Source organism: Cetorhinus maximus, chromosome 29 (assembly GCF_964194155.1).
Source record: "Cetorhinus maximus chromosome 29, sCetMax3.hap1.1, whole genome shotgun sequence".
Taxonomy (NCBI): domain Eukaryota; kingdom Metazoa; phylum Chordata; class Chondrichthyes; order Lamniformes; family Cetorhinidae; genus Cetorhinus; species Cetorhinus maximus.
The window spans coordinates 19327665-19344511 of NC_135907.1; the positions used below are offsets into that span (position 1 = coordinate 19327665).

The following is a 16847-nucleotide window of genomic DNA, read 5'->3' on the forward strand; positions in this document are numbered from 1 at the left end:
TTATTGTCTATTTTACTCTATTGTCAGGGTGGTTAAAATTGCTCCCAAAGAATCTTTGACTGACTGACAAATCCCTGCAGCGTCGCATCAGGATTTGCTTGTAGTAATCACTCAGCGAGCTGTCCAGAACTCCAGAAGTGGATCCCATCTCACAGGGAATTATAGTGATTGAAGGTGTCACTGATCAGTTTGTACAAATACTCCACTGCTGCTTTTATTAGAGGCTGATGATTAGCTGCCCCCAATGGTTGGAGATAGACTGGAATATTCGGTGTTGATAATTCAGCGGCAAACGCATTCGGAGGGATGAGAATTTAAAATTGAGGCGCTGCCGGAACAGGAGCCAATGTAGGTCAGCGAGCACAGGGGTGATGAATGAATGGAACCTGGCACGAGTTAGGACACTACAGGCAGCAGAGTTTTGGATGAGCTTAGTTTTATAGACAGTGGAAGTTGGGAGGCCAGCCAGGAGATGCCTAACTCTCTTTATCTTTGTCTACCTCTTTTTAAACATAGAATTTACAGCACAGAAATAGGCCATTCAGCCCAACTGCCCATGCTGGCGTTTACATTCTACACAAGCCTTATCCCCGTGCTTTCTTCCCTAACTGTATTAGTATATTCTTTTATTCCTTTCTCCTTTAATATGCTAATCAGGTTTCACATTCTTACCACTCTCTGAACAGAGAAATTGCTCCTTAATTCCTTACTCAATTTATTAGTAACTGTTGTACGTTTATGACCACGAGTTTTGGACTCCCCGGCAAGTGGAAACATCTTTTCTACATCTACCCTTTCGAACTCCTTCATAATCTTCAAAAATGGGTCACCCCTTGGTCTTCTCTTTTCTAGAGGAAAGAGTCTCAGCCTTTTCAGTCTGTCTCTGCAGTTGTAATCTCTCAGTTCTGTAAATCATGTTAGTAAATTTTCCTCCCTCAGTCTCTCCTCCATCTGTTTCTCTCTATCTCCACCTCTCTCTCTGATTTAAACTGACTTATCTACCACTCTTGTATCTCTCCCTCTCTCTCAATAAGTGGCTTATTGTCTGTTTTTGCACATTTCCAAGCCTCACACCCTTCAGGTAAAGACAGCAACTCCTACTATCCACACTATCTCACACACCAAGAATTTCAAATCCAGTTCTCTTACCCACACCCTTCCTAAACATGCACATACTCAAGTTTGACGTGTGGTATGTAAACATTCGTCACATGTATCAATGTCAAATCCTTCCGTATCTGCAATACTCAGGCACTTTGCTCCTTACTGTTATCGACTTTTGCCCAGTCACTTTTTCCCTGGAGTGTTGAGTCATGCACTTCTGCCAGTCCAAGGGACCCAACAGTCCCCTCTTGTACATTCTCCATGTGTGATTGTCTGTCTAGAAGACTTTTCTACCATGGAAGACATCACCTGACCTCCCTTCTGTTGGATCCTTGGTCACTGGTTTAGTTGGACTAATGGATCTGGGTTACACGCTTGTTTCGGGATGACCGAGTTGGTACCATAGACAGAGCAGATCAGTAGACAGTTCTTATGTAGAACACATTCTATTTATTTACAAAGGAACTCAGCAGCTACACTTGTGTGCTTACAACTAAAACCCTGTCTCTACATTACAGACTCTTACTCCAAACTACTGACTACAGACTACTAAGGTAGCCCGCACTACTCTGTCATTGGATAATAAGATCATGTGATCTTCTGCTATAACATTCTTCTTAAAGGTATATTGCACATCAGGTTACCACACCTTCCCTTCCACCTTTAAACTAGTCTTCAACTGAATGTGGAATCTCCACCAGGTTTCTTAAGTAATGCACAGGAGCGGGAACCCTGACTGATATCACCACCCCACCCCACCCCACCTCCCTCCTCTCACTGGTGTAGTTGTATTGTCACTGGACTAATAATCCAGAGATCCAGGGTAATGCTCTGGGGACCTGGATTCGAATCCCACCACAGCAGATGGTGAAATTTGTATTCAATAAAAAAATCTACAATTAGGATTCTAGTGGTGACCGTGAAACTATTGCCAATTGTCGTAAAAACCCATCTGGTTCAATAATGTCTTTTAGGGAAGGAAATCTGCCATCCTTACCTGGTCTGGCATATGTGTGACTCCAGACCCACAGCAATGTGGTTGACTCTGAAATGGCCTAGCAAACTACTCAGTTCTCATTGATGGGCAACAAATGCTGGCCTTGCCAGCCCATGAATGAATTTTTAAAAATTCTAGTGGGCTTGGAGAGACAGACAAGATTTGCCAAAATGGAACAAGGGATGAAGGATTTCAGTTACATGGGAAGACTGGACAAGTTGGGGTTGTTCTCTGAGCAGAGACGCTTAAGGGGAAAGTGGGAGGAGGATGGGATTTAAGGGGGAGTTTGTAAAACAGCATCATCTGAATAATTCTCCTTTGCTTTGCCTGCCAGCGACCAGTGTTAAAGAAAAGAGAAACAAAAATGTAATGAGTGTTGGTGCCAGGTGATGAGTTGAAACTGATGGGGCCTTCGTTTGAGGATGGTGGGAGGAAGGGTGAATGAAGTTGGAAAGAGAGAGGTGGGAGCATGTGAGGCTGTGTGTAAACCTTTACCAAGGATTGCCAATGCCAACTTTCATGAATGTTCAAGAATCTGTGAAAAAGGTGAGGTTAAACTTCCCGTAATATGTGAGATTACCAGCATTTAGCTGAGCTCAACTGCTCATCCTCTTCTTGTGTGTGTGTGTTTCCAGTCCAGGGTACATACCCACACTTACCCAGTACCCCTGGCTACTGTAAATATGCTGGATACATGTGCAGTGTTAAAGGCCTTTAACCCTTCTGGTGCCAGGCTGGATCATCATCAAAACACTCAACTAAGTTGAAAGGACAGATCTTGGTGGTAGTGGCAAATATTCAAACAAGGACTTTGAAGGCCGAAGTGGAGGAGGATTCCATGTGAACACCAGCTGAGAAAGGATCAGACGGTCCTAAGAGGCAGGCCAATGACTTTCAGCAGCACGTGTCTAGCACACATGAATTAGGAGCAGGAGTTGGCCATTCAGCCCCTTGATTCTGCTCCACCAGTCAATAACATCATGGCTGATCTGACTATGGCCTCAACTCCACTTTCCCGCCTGCCACCCCCAGCCCCCCATCATAACCCTTGACTCCCTTGTTGATCAAAAACCTGTCTCACTCAGCCTTGAATATGTTCAATGACCCAGCCCAAAGGGGTGCCAGCTGATGTGGTGCAGAGCCATGGGCGGGGCAGGGTGGGGGCAAAAAGGTCCCAATGATGCCAGAGGCACTGGGAGACCTCGGAGCAGCCACTTGGGCAAAAGCTGTGCCCGTGGAACCAGCCACCAGCTTTAGTTGCTGGTAGGAGGTCATGGTGGCAATGAGGGTTGGGGAGGGGGTGCGCAGGGAGACAGGGAAAGAGAATTGAGAGACTCTGAGCAAAGGGAGAAACAACAGAATTGACTGATTCCATCACTAAGGCCATGGCAGCTAAAGGAAAGCAAGAACTTGCATTTTTATAGCACCGTTCGTAACCACCGGATGTGTTTTAAAGTCAATGAAGTACTTTTGAAGCGTAAGTCACTGTTGTAATGTAGGATACATGGCAGCTGATTTGCGCACAGCAAGATGCCAGAAGGAGCAGGCCTTCTGTTTTGGTGTTAGTTGAGGGATAAATATCGGACAAGAGGGCTTCTTTGCTCATCTTGAAATAAGGCCATGGGATCCTTTACATCCAGCCGAGAGGGCAGACGGGGCCTCAGTTTAATGTCTCACCGGAAAGACAGTCTCCCTGACAGTGTGGCACTCCCTCAGTATTGCACTGGAGCTCAGCCCCGGGGTTTCGACCACAATGTTCTGACTCAAAGGTGAGACTGAGACCCACTGCCCATCACCCCTACACGAGCAGAAACTAAAACCAGAACAGACCTGCATGCCTCAGTCCCAGGGTATATCTGGAGAGAGGGCATTTCCTCTGAATGAACCCCCCACCCCTCCAACACTTCCCTGCACCAGCAGGCAACCAACCAGGATCATTGACTTTCCAAGGGTTCACTGGGGCTACTAGAGAGACAGAGAGAGGGACATAAACTTTCTAACGGTGGGTACATGCAGGGTATCAAGGGGTTGGAGGCCATTTGGTCCATCATGTCCCTGCCAGCTCTCTGCAAGAGCAACTCAACCAGACCCATTCCAGAGCCTTTTCCCTGTGGTCCTTCCCAACTGTCCCTCTTCAGAAAATCATCTGAAAGCCACGAATGAATCTGACACTGCCAGACTCTGGGGCATTGCATTCCAGTTGTGACCACAAAGGAAGAGGAGAGGAAACACAGAACAAGTATCTATGAGGTGGCACGAGGTTCAAACTGGAATGTCCAGAGCGACTGCATTTTTCGCTCATGTGTCCAAACGCAGTGCTTATTCCCTCAAATGCTTTGAGTTCAGATTCTACTGCTGGGTGTGTGTAAGACGTGACAATTTCCTTCAGCAAAAGGTTAATATTTCACAGCCACAATAATAAAGTAGAATTAGCATTTTGGCAGAAAGCTGAAACTGTCCAATCAAGTGTCTCATCACGAGGTGTTACTGTATGTTTTGGCCTCTCAGTAACAAGATTCTGCTTAGTAGTAAATGAGAAAAACCCTCACAGGTAAAGCAGCCCTGAGGAGATTTGTTCCCGAGCCTGGAGGTTAATATTAAACCTGACGGCAAACTGGGCTGCATTTACAATTTGTCAAGCCTTTGATCCTGGAATCCAATGGATTGACAGGTACAGAGCCCCTTTGTTCTGAAGAATTGCAGCATTGGAATGTGGCGCCGTTGGACATCTAAGGAGTGAGGGATGACAGGTGATATAGCAACATGAGATGGGGCGTGTATCTCTGGGTTGAGTCATGAGGTCAGTACTGGATCCACACCCTCCTATATGAACAAAAAAAAGCGCATATACACCACACAGTCACACACACAGAAGAAAACAGTTCAGGCCTGCGAGCGAAGCACCCGGGATCTTTCTTACTGCTGAAGTTGCTGTTAACGGCAGTGGCAGAAGGCTGGTGAATTCATTGTAAGTTTATATCTTAAGAAAAGCTTTCCACTGATGTTAACTCTCCAGTGCCTCGAATTTGGTTTTTTTAGCTAGCAGGAGAAACTGTCCTGCAAGCAAATACTTCCCCTCCCATGTGGAGGGTAGAGGATAGGGGAGAGGGAGTGTGATGGGAGGGGGGAGAGGGGAACAGTTTTCCTCCCATATGGTGTGAGGGAAAACCATTCGTTTTGAATCATAGAATGGTTGCAGCACAGAAGGTGGCCATTCAGCCTTTCATGTCTGTGCTGACTCTCTAAGAGCAATTTGACTAGTAACACTCCCCAACCCTTTCCCTGTAGCCCTGCAATTTTTTTTTCTCTACCGATGCTCGTCCAATCCCTCTCTGGCAGCCCTGATTGTGTCTGCCTTCACTCGCAGGCAGTGCGTCCCTAACCACTCACTGCGAAAAAACATTTTTCCTCATGTCACCCTTACTTACTTTCTTAAATTGGAATGTGCCCTCTGGTACTGGACCCTTCTAGCACTGGGAACAATTTCTCCCTACCTCCTCTGTCCAGGCCCCTCGTGCTTTTGAGCACCTCTATCAAAACTCTTTTTGACCTTCTCTAAGGAGAACAGGCCCAGCTCGGCCATTTAAGAGTCAACCACATTGCTGTGGGTCTGGGGTCACGTGTAGGTCAGACCGGCTAAGGATAGCAGATTTCCTTCCCTAAACAGCATTAGTGACCAAATGGTTTTACAACAATCGATGATAGTTGTCATGGTCACCATTACTGAGACTAGCTTTATATTCCAGGTTTATTAATTGAATTTAAATTCCACCAACTGCTGTGGTAGGATTTGAACCATGTCCCAAGAGGACCAGCCTGGACCTCAGGATTACTAGTCCAGTGACATTACCACCACTCCACCGTTTCCCCCTAAATTTACAGGGTTAGAGGCTAAAAACAGGATGCGGGAATAAAGACAAATGCTCATTCAAGGAACCAGCATGAGAATGATGGGCTGAATGGCGTCCTCCTGCATTGTATATTTCTATGATTCTATCTCAGGCTTCGGTTTGGGTATTACAATTAGCATCAGCACCTCTGGGTTAGGGAAGGGTGATCGTTAATTAATGATCTTTACAAATCACTGGTTAGACCCCAGTGCAGTACTGTGTTCAACTTTTAACACCGCATGTTAGGGAGGATGTCAAAGCCTCGGAGAGAGTTCAAAGAAGACTTACTCGAATGTTACCAGGGATGAGTGACTTAAGTTACATGGAGAGACTGGTGAAGCTGAGATTGTCCTCTTTAAAGCAGAGAGGGTTAAGGGGAGATTTAATAGAGGTGTTCAAAATTATGAAGGGTTTTGATAGAGTAAATAAGGAGAAACAGTTTCCAATGGCAGGAGGGTGGTAACCAGAGGGCACAGGTTAAAGACAATCGGCAAAGAAACCAGTGGGGAGATGAGGAGGATAAATTTTACACACCGAGTTGTTGTGATCTGGAAGGCGCTGCCTGAAAGGGCAGATTCAATAGGAACTTCCAAAAGGAAATTGGATAAATTCTTGACAAGGAAAACTTTGCAGGGGAATGGGGACAAGGACAAGAGAATAGGATTAATTGGATTGCTCTTTCAAAGAGCCAGCACAGGCACAATGGGCCAAATGGCCTCCTCCTGTGCTATTTCATTCCATGATTTAAACTGGAAAGTGTATATGCGGTCATCAGTTTAGGATTAGAGAGTGCTTTCACTTATATAATAACCACATCACATTCTCAGGATGTTCCAGCGTCAGAGCCAATGACGTACATTGGAAATGCAATCACTGCTATTGTTTAGACAACATAACGAGATCACACAGCCAGCAACAAGATACATGACAAGCTAATCTGATCCCTTTTCCTAGTGATGTAGGTTTAGGAAGGATTACTCATTGGGAGACCCAAGAAACTAGGTGTTTTGCTCTTTAGTACTCTGGGATCTTTAACGCCACTTACACCATTGGAGCAGGAAAATGAGGCTGAAGTTTAAGGATTTATTAGAGATGGCACCTCAGGCAGTGCAGCAGTCCTACAGTCAGCCTAGCTTGCACGCTCAAGCATCTGGACTGGGGCCTGTGTGAGTAACGTGTGTAAGTCAGCACAGACTGGTGCTGTCACTAGGAATGGCATTATGATGGCTAGTGTGAGAATTGGGAAACTGTCACCTGGTCTCTGGGGAAGGGAAGGGAAGAGGTGGGGGGGGTGGGGGAATGGAAGAGGCTCTCCCGAGATTGGGGCTGCTTGCTCATGGTTGGGGCAAAGGAGAGAGAGTGTTACCCTGCAGCTGAGTGTGCTGTACCTGAGCTGGGAATACGTGAGGGGCTGTCCTTTGACGAGAAGCTGTGTAAATTGGGCCTATGTTCTCTGGATTTTAGAGGAATGAGAGGTGATCTCATTGAAACATACAAGATTCTGAAGGGGCTTACCTCAGTTCTTAGCCAAATCACTTAATCTCAAAAACAGATACAATCCCCCAGGAATAAATACAGTACACAAATATGGTATATACATGAGTGTTATTCATTGGCACACATGAGTGTTATTCATTGGTGTACTGTGCCAATGAATAACACCAATGAATAACACTCATTTTCAGTCATACTTCTGCCAAGGCTTAACCAGTGCACATTTGAACTTCTCCACACTGATAGCTTAATCTATTTAATTACCAGATCTATTAATTATTCTGACCAATTTTCCTATAAATAGCTCGAACCCTTCCATGTTATCTCTCAATTCCCCGCTGGTTGGGGTATCTAAAACATGGGGACACAGTCTCAGGATAAGGGGTCGGCCATTTAGGACTGAAATGAGGAGTAATCTCTTCACTCAAAGGGTTGTGAATCTTTGGAATTCCACCCCCCCCCCCTAAACCCCCCACCCCCCCAACCTGCGCCACCACAGTGGGTTGTGAATACTATTACGGATAGGGGAGAGATGTGGGATGCTTGCCCCTTTTTCCCACCTCTCGGCTGACTGCAACAAGATGTAATTTTACCAATACATTAATGCTAACAGGTTAGTTAAGGAAAAAGTGGGACCTATCAGAGATGAAGATGGAAACTTGTGTGTTGATGCAGAGGCTGTGGGAAGGGTTTTAAATGAATATTTTGTCTCTGTGTTTACAAAGGAAAGGGAGGATGTAGATATAGTAGTCCAGGAGGAACACTGCGAGATATTGGACGAGATAGTCATAAAAAGAGAGGAAGTACTCGAAGGGTTGAAATCCTTGAAAGTGGATAAGTCACCAGGGCCAGATGGATTGTTTCCAAGGCTGCTGAAGGAAGTCAGGGAGGAGATAGCAGATGCTCTGAGGATGATTTTCCAATCTTCCCTAGATACAGGGGAGGTACCAGAGGACTGGAGAAATGCAAATATAGTTCCATTGTTTAAAAAGGGATTAAAGGAAATGCCAAACAATTATAGGCCAGCTAGTCTTACATCGGTGGTGAGTAAATTAGTAGAATCAATCATGAGAGATAGGATTAACTGTCATGTGGAAAGGCATGGACTAGTCAGGGATGGTCAGCATGGATTTGTTAAAGGGAGGTCTTGCCTCATAAATTTGATTGAATTCTTTGAGGAAGTGACAAGAAGGGTTGATGAAGGTAGTGCAGTGGATGTTGTGCACATGGATTTTAGCAAGGCATTTGACAAGGTCCCACATGGCAGATTGGTCAGGAAAGTAAAAGCCCATGGAATTCAGGGTAATGTGGCAAACTGGATAAAAGATTGGCTTTGTAACAGGGAACAAAGGGTAACGGTCGATGGATGCCCTTGCGAATGGAAAGTTGTCTCAAGTGGTGTTCTACAGAGCTCGGTGTTGGGACCCTTGCTGTTTGTGTTATATATTAACGATTTGGACGTGAACGTGGGGGCACAATCGGGAAATTTGCAGATGACACAAAGATTGGCCGAGTAGTGGTTAGTGTAGAGGATAGCCATAATATCCAAAACGATATAGATGGGTTGGTGGAGTGGGCGGTAAAGTGGCAGATGGATTTTAACATAGAGAAATGTGAGGTCATACATTTAGGGAGGTCAAACAGTTACAGGGATTACACAATAAATGGGAATATACTAAGAGGGGTAGATGAAGTGAGAGATCTTGGCGTACAAGTACACAGGTCCCTGAAGGCAGCAGTTCAAGTAGACAAGGTTGTAAAGAAGGCATATGGAATGCTCTCCTTCATTGGCAGAGGTATAGAATATAAAAGTATGGATATAATGTTGGATTGTATAAAACACTGGTGAGGCCACAACTGGAGTATTGTGTGCAGTTCTGGTCACCACATTACAGGAAGGACGTAATAGCTCTGGAGAGAGTGCAGAGGAGGTTTACAAGAATGTTGCCAGGGTTAGAAAAGTGTAGCTACGAGGAGAGATTGGATAGGTTAGGGTTATCTTCCTTAGAACAAAGAAGGCTGAGAGGTGACTTGATTGAGGTGTACAAAATTATGAGGGGAATAGATAGAGTGGACAGGATAAAATTGTTTCCCTTGATGAAGAATTCTAGAACCAGGGGATATAGATTCAAGATAAGTGGCAGAAGGTGTAGGGGGGACATGAGGAAGAACTTTTTTACGCAGAGGGTAGTGGGTGTCTGGAATTCGCTGCCCAAGTTGGTGGTAGAGGCAGAAACTCAAAGCTCTTAAGTACCTGGATCTGCACCTTAAGTGCTGTAAACTACAGGGCTATGGGCCGGGTGCAGCAAGGTGGGATTAGAAAGGGCACCTGGGTGTCCTCGGGCTGGCATGGACAAGATGGCATTCTGTGCTGTAACTTTTCAATGGTTCTATGGAGTGTTTTAACCCCTTGAGTGCTGTGACTTTAGAAAAAAGACACAGGACAGGCTTTCTTGTAAGTTTAAATCAAAAAGATAGAGAAATGTTTATTCATCACAACACCCGAAATGTAAATGGAACAACACACCCACTCCTTATCCACACAAGGTAGAGACACACATGCAGAGACACAAACAAGCAACATGCACACACATGCACAGTGCTCACATACGCACACACCTACACACACACATACAAGAAAAGATGTAATATGCACTTAGAATAATTAAAGAGTCAAAAATGCCCCTTCTATAATCAGTCCTCAATTTGGTAACTGAAAGGCTGCAGGCCTGAAAGATTTTATCCAGGTTCACTACAAAAAGGATGGAGGTCGGAGGTTTCTGACTTTCTAGTCAATGATTTCTAGGCAGATTTCTTCCTTTTGCTAGCACGGCATCTCTCCCCTTGGGATCTTCTTTAACTGACTCCTGGCTGTTCAGAAAATGTCAGTTATAAAGTATTTTTTGTCATGTAACCATTGTCCACACAATGATTTGATGTCATAAACCATCGTCACACATCAACATTCCAGTTATCAATAACCTCTGAATGTCTTTGTGTATTTCCATCTTCTAATAAGCTTTATGGGCAGATGACTGTAACAATGCTCCATCGTTGAATGTATTTACCCTCTTGATTGGTGGACCAAATAGTCTATTCCTGCTCCTATGAACATACGAATTAGAAGCAGGAGTAGGCCACTCGGCCCCTCGTAAATGCTCTGCCATTCAATAAAATCATGGCTGAACTGAATGTAACCTCAACCCCACATTCCTGCCTACCTTTTACCCCTTGTTAATCAAGAATCTATCTAGTTCTGTCTTAAAATATTCAAAGACTCTGTTTCCACCGCCTTTTGAGGACGAGAGTTCCAAAGATTCACGACCCTTTGAGAGAAAAAATTTCTCCTCATCTCTGTCTTAAATGAGCGACCCCTTATTTTTATACAGTGATCCAGTTCTAGATTCTCCCACAAGAGGAAACATCCTCTCCACATCCACCCTGTCAAGACCCCGCAGGATCTTAAAGGTTTCAATTAAGTCGTCTCTTACTCTCCTAAATTCCAGTGGATACAAGCCTAACCTGTCCAGCCTTTCCTCATAAGACAACCCACCCATTCCTGGTATTAGTCTAGTAAACCTTCTCTAAACTGCTTCTAATGCATTTACATCTTTCTTTAAATAAGGAGACCAGTACTGTACAATAGTCCAGATGTGGTCTCACCAATGCCCTGTACGACTGAAGATTACTTTTGTAATCAATTCTCCTCACAATAAATGATAACATTCTATTAGCTTTACTAATTACCTGCTGTACCTGCATACTAATCTTTTGTGATTCATGCACTAGGACACCCAGATCCCTTTGCATCTCAGAGCTCTGTAAATTCTCACCATTTAGATAATGTTTCTTTTTTATTCTTCCTGCCAAAATGAACAATTTCACATTTGTCTACGTTATGCTCCATTTGCCAGAATTTTGCCCACTCACTTAACCTATCTCTGTCACTTTGTAACCTCCTTATGTCCTCTTCACAATTTGCTTTCATACCTATCTTTGTGTCATCAGCAAATTTAGCAGTCATTCCTTCCGTCCCTTCAGCCAAGTCATTTACATAAAGTGTAAAAAATTGAGGCCCCAGCACTGATCCCCGTTACACCACTCGTCACATCTTGCCAACCAGAAAAAGGACCATTTATGCCAACTCTCTGCTTCCTGTTAGCTAGCCAATCTTCTATACATGCCAATATGTTACCCGCTACCTCCTATCTCTTATGATCCTATGACGTTGAGACATACTGCATCCCCACAACTAATATCAAGTAGCTCAATGTACAAGCAATAGCCTTTTCACTTTTTAAAAAATTGGGTTTAATTTGCGTAGGCATTTCGGATGGATGAAGTTGCCAGGGGTTTCAATGGGGTTGCTAATTCTCCGACCTGGGAGTCTCAATGAAAACTTCAAAAGTATTTCAATGTCTGTAGAGAGCTTTGGAAAACCCTGAGGTGGGGGAAAGGCATCATTTAAGTACTTATGGGGCTCCATCAGGCTGTAATATTAGACCTTATGCAGGAGAGTCAAGTGGTCGCCATGGATACGCAGTGGGCATTCGGAAATGCAAAAGAGAGGGGAATGACTCACTTCCCAAAATTTATGAGTATTGTTATGTAAAACTGACCTTTGAACTATCCAACAATATAGTTATTAGAACAAACAGAATCACTGTTACTGTCACGTGCATAATGGACTGATGTAACATCAGCAGGAACTTTTCAAATATTAACTCTATTTATGAAAGAGACTGATTCAAATTTCCTGTAACTCGATTGCAAAATGTTAGCCTTTATGGATATAATGAAACTGAAATATTTCATCTGATTTAAGGTTTCATACTGCACCTTCCATTTCATCACTCCCCTATCACCTGCTAGTCTGCATTGCCACGCCCTGTGACTTGCGTTGTTCGCTAGTCAAAAAAGACTGATATAGGGGAAACGATTCACTTGCATATGGCTCAGTGTGCGTCTCAGTGTCAGCTCCTGTAAGTGTACAGTAAACACCGGGTAAAACTCCCACCTGACGCTGATTGTATTATGTGTGTCTCAGTGTCACTGTATGTCCATTAAACCAAAGAAGCTGATAATGGGGAGGGGGCAGGCTGTGTTGGTGATGAGACCGTTAAGAATTTGTATCACACACTGGTCCAGGTAATATTTCACTTCTTCTGCATAAATGATAGGCGGCTCCCATTTCATTCGAATCAGATTTGTGAACTTGACCTTCTCCATCACCTCCTTTCTAGTCTCTGTCACATGGCATCACTCACACCATGCCACTCTCACACCACGCCACCCTCACACCATACCCACACACCATACCACCCACACACAATGCTACCCACACACCATGCCACCCTCACACTATGCCACTCTCACACCATGCCACCCACACACCATGCCACTCTCACACCATGCCACCCTCACACTATGCCACTCTCACACTATGACACTCTCACACCATGCCACTCTCAAACCATGCCACCCACACACCATGCCATTCTCACACCATGCCAGTCACACCATTTCACTCTCACACATTCTACTCCCACACCATGCCAGTCATACCATGCCATCCTCACACAATGCCACCCTCACATCATGCCAACCTCCCCAACCCCACTGCCAATCAAGAACCTTAAGTGGAAAATTAATGCCCACAGAAGGGGTTCATCCTGCCACAGCTGGTGTTAGCCCAGCGATGGGCAGGTGTTTGCCTTGCCAATGCCATTGTGAACCCTGAGTGGGGTTGCTTGCAGGCTCCCTGTTGTGTGTGTGGTGATGGTGGGGGTGTCCCTCATTCAAAGGCACTCAATGCCTGATTAAGCGATCCTTGTGGGAGAGTCTAGGACCAGAGGACATAATCTCAGAGTAAGGGGCCGGCCATTTAAGACAGAGATGAGGAGGAATTTCTTCTCTCAGAGGGTAGTTAATCTGTGGAATTCTTTACCGCAGTGGGCTGTAGAGGCTGGGTCGTTAAGTATATTCAGGGCTTAGATAGGCAGATTTTTAATCAGTCAGGGAATCAAGGGTTATGGGGAAAAGGCAGGAAATTGGAGTTGAGGATTATCAGATCAGCCATGATCTCATTGAATGGCGGAGCAGACTCGATGGGCCATTCAATAGAGTTGCCGGCCTTTGCTGGGTCAGCTGCTCTCAGTGAGTGGGACTCGATCCTGGGGAATGGACTGCCGCTGTCCAGTTAAGTGCCTGAGTGGCACTTAGTTCAGTCGACCTTCCCCAAAAGAGGCAATGGAGGGGTTTTCAGTGGCTTTCCAGCTAGCGAGCTAGATCCCACCGCCTCCATTAAAAATAGCCCAATGAATCACTTTGAAAAGCAATAATGCCAATTCATACACAGCTAGATAAGAAGGTGGTGAGTTCAAGTCCCACTCCAGGGACTTGAGTGTGAAATCTCAGCTGGCATCCAGTAAATAGCCACTGTTAGATCATTATATTTAGGCTAAAAACTGGTGGTCAGATCTATTTACAGATTGGAGAATTACACAGAAATAGAAAAACATTAAACTACTAATACAGCAAATATTAATAAAATAATAAGGATACAATCGAACCATAAGCCTTTGGAATATCTTTAAAACATATTTCTTAGTCTGTTTGATAATAATGAATTACATCTGGGAGAAGTCATTGGGCTTTCTGACTTGATATCTATACATGGATGATGTTATATTCCCAGATTCAAATACAAATCAAGCTGGACTAAAGATAAATAATTCAATTCATACCCAATTTGCTCAATCCCAAAAACAGTTACAATCCCTCAGGAATAAAAATGTTATTCACACTCATTTTCAGAATTATGTTTCTGCCAAGCCTTAGTCAGTGCTGATTTGAACTTCTGCACACGGATAGCTTAATCTATTTAATTACCTGTTAATTAATTAATTAATCTGACCAATTTTCCTATAAATAATTCGACTCCACTTTCCACTTTGGAGTTTACTGAAAAAGCCCTTCTATCTTATCTCTAATGCCTTTACCCCGCACATCTAAAGCCACAAAATTAAAAATGTTTCTATTTTAAAACAAAATAAAAGTTCTACTTTTGTCACACTGGTTGTATATCTATGCCTTCCTAGCACTAATCTCTGCTGCAAAACAAACGTTTAAACTCGATGACAGTTTAATCAGTCCATGCATCAAAATGAAGCTCACATGCAGTTCTCAATAATGAAATGTGACTGTTATTCTAGAATGTTCTGCTGTCTGCAGGAATGATACAATTCTGGGATTAACTGTGCTCAGTATGGTGCACATCATATTATCTTGTATGAAAGTTAATATAGTGGGAGTGGAAGTTTTATCTATTGGGATTTTCTACAATGAGAATTAATTATATTAAAAGATGCATTTATATAGCACCTTTCATAACCTACAAATGTCCCAAACTGCTTATCGGCCAATCAAGTACTTTTGAATTGTAGTCCTTGTTAAAATACGGGAAATACAGCAGCCAAATTGCACACAGCAAGCTCCCACAAATGCAATGTGATAATGATCAGATAATTTGGTTTAGTGATATTGGTTGAGGGATAAATATTGTCCCACGAATCTGGGGAGAACTGCCCTTTTCTTCACCCTGGGACCTTTTATGTCTGCCTGAGAGGGAAGATGGGTCCTCAGTTTAATGTTGCATCCAAAAGGTGGCACCTCTGACTGTGTGGCACTGGGAGTGTCAGCCGAGATTTTGACACAAGTCTCCAAAGTGAAACTTGTACCCTGACTCATAGTGTTACTCCTTTGTCATGGCAATGTGACAGGAATTAGTCCATTGGAATTCTGTACAGTTGGAATGGACAAGAGAGAATTTGTTTGATCAGCAGACCATTCATTGGGAATGAATGAATCTGTTAAGAATCTATAGGGTAGAATTGAATGGGTCTGTTGGGACTTTGATGGGAACCAATGGGAAATGGTTTGAAAATCTGGGTGTTGACAATACACAACTCAAAAGTGAATGAGGAGCTCAATTTATTGTGATCCTGTAAAAAACAATGGGGCAGGAAGAGATGCAGTTCATTGGTGTTCCAAACAGTGGGAGTGAATGGAAAGGGATTTGGTCCATTGGGATTCTGAAATCTGTGAATAAATTGGATGGGTTTAAAACATTGAACACAAGGGTGTACAGAAATATGAAGGTGGACTGTCACTCTGCAGCTGCAAGTGAATAGCAAGATGCTGGGATGTCTCGTACCAAACTAATTGGTTTAATTTTTATTTTGTTAAACTGTGAACTAGGGTTCTGTAAAAATGCAGTACATACGTCACATCCCAAAATACAGCTTAGATCAATGGGGACAATGGATGCCTCGAGTTGGAGTTCATAAAAAACGGAATCAAAGGCCGGGGTTTTCCAGCCCCATCATGGAAGTCCCTATCACGGGAGCTTTGGCGGCCTTGCCAAAAGGCTGGACAGTCCTGGCAGCAGGCGGGGCTGGAAAATCCCACTCACAGTTTCTCACATGCATCAACTTCTACAGTCATCCCTGATAAGTAAACTTTGGCCTTGTAGCAAAAATTGTGAAATTGTAAGAATTCTTTCAAATGATTTAACATGAATTAAAGTGCACTCTGACTGACACCAGTTACCAAACTAAATATTGCTCAAACAATATAAAAGAGGAATTTAGCGATTGATAAGCTGTGCTGAAATCATTGCCCTGCCTTCATTTTTCACTCCTTCTTTTCTACAACTTCCAAACTATCAGCCCCCGTGTATTTCTTCATCTTCACTTCTCCCAACCCCTGTCTCAGCTCATCTGCTACTGAAATCCTTGTTCATGCCTTTGTTACTTCCAGTCTTAACTATTCCCAAAGACTCCAGGCTGGCCTTCCACATTCTATCCGCTGTAAACTTGAGGTCATTCAAAACTCTGCTCTGTGTACTAATTCGCACCAGAAGTCCTGTTCATCTATCATCCCAGTGTTCACTGACCGACTTTAGCTCCCGTTTAAGCACCGCCTCGATTTTAAAATTCTCGTCCTTGTTTTCAAATCCCTCCATGGCCTCACTCCTCCATCTCTCTGTAATCTCCAAGCCCCACAACCAGCTGAGATATCTGTGCTCATCTAATTCTGGCCTCTTGAACATCCCTGATTTTAATCAGTCCACCATTGGTGGCCTTGCCATCAGTTGCCAAGGAACTATCACTGGAATTCCCAGCCTAAACCTCTCCGCCTCTCTATCTCTATGTATCTCTGCCTTTAAGATGCTCCTTAAAACCTACCTCATTGACTGAGCTTTTATTCACCTGCCCTAATATCTCCCTATGTGGCTCGAAGTCAAATTTTGCTCCTGTGACGAGTATTGGTACATTTCATTCTGCTAAAGGCACTATAGA

At 43.8% G+C, this 16847-nt stretch overlaps 1 protein-coding gene across 1 annotated transcript in view; it reads left to right on the plus strand.

Annotated features, from left to right (window-relative positions):
- The first annotated feature begins 4959 nt into the window (after window positions 1-4959).
- LOC144669362 (epidermal growth factor receptor kinase substrate 8-like protein 1) overlaps window positions 4960-16847 on the plus strand; it is an 84222-nt gene continuing 72334 nt past the window's right edge. Inside the window, exon 1 of the mRNA XM_078531737.1 lies at window positions 4960-5069. The gene's annotated coding sequence lies outside the window, so the exon portion shown is untranslated. The remainder of the gene's footprint in view (window positions 5070-16847) is intronic.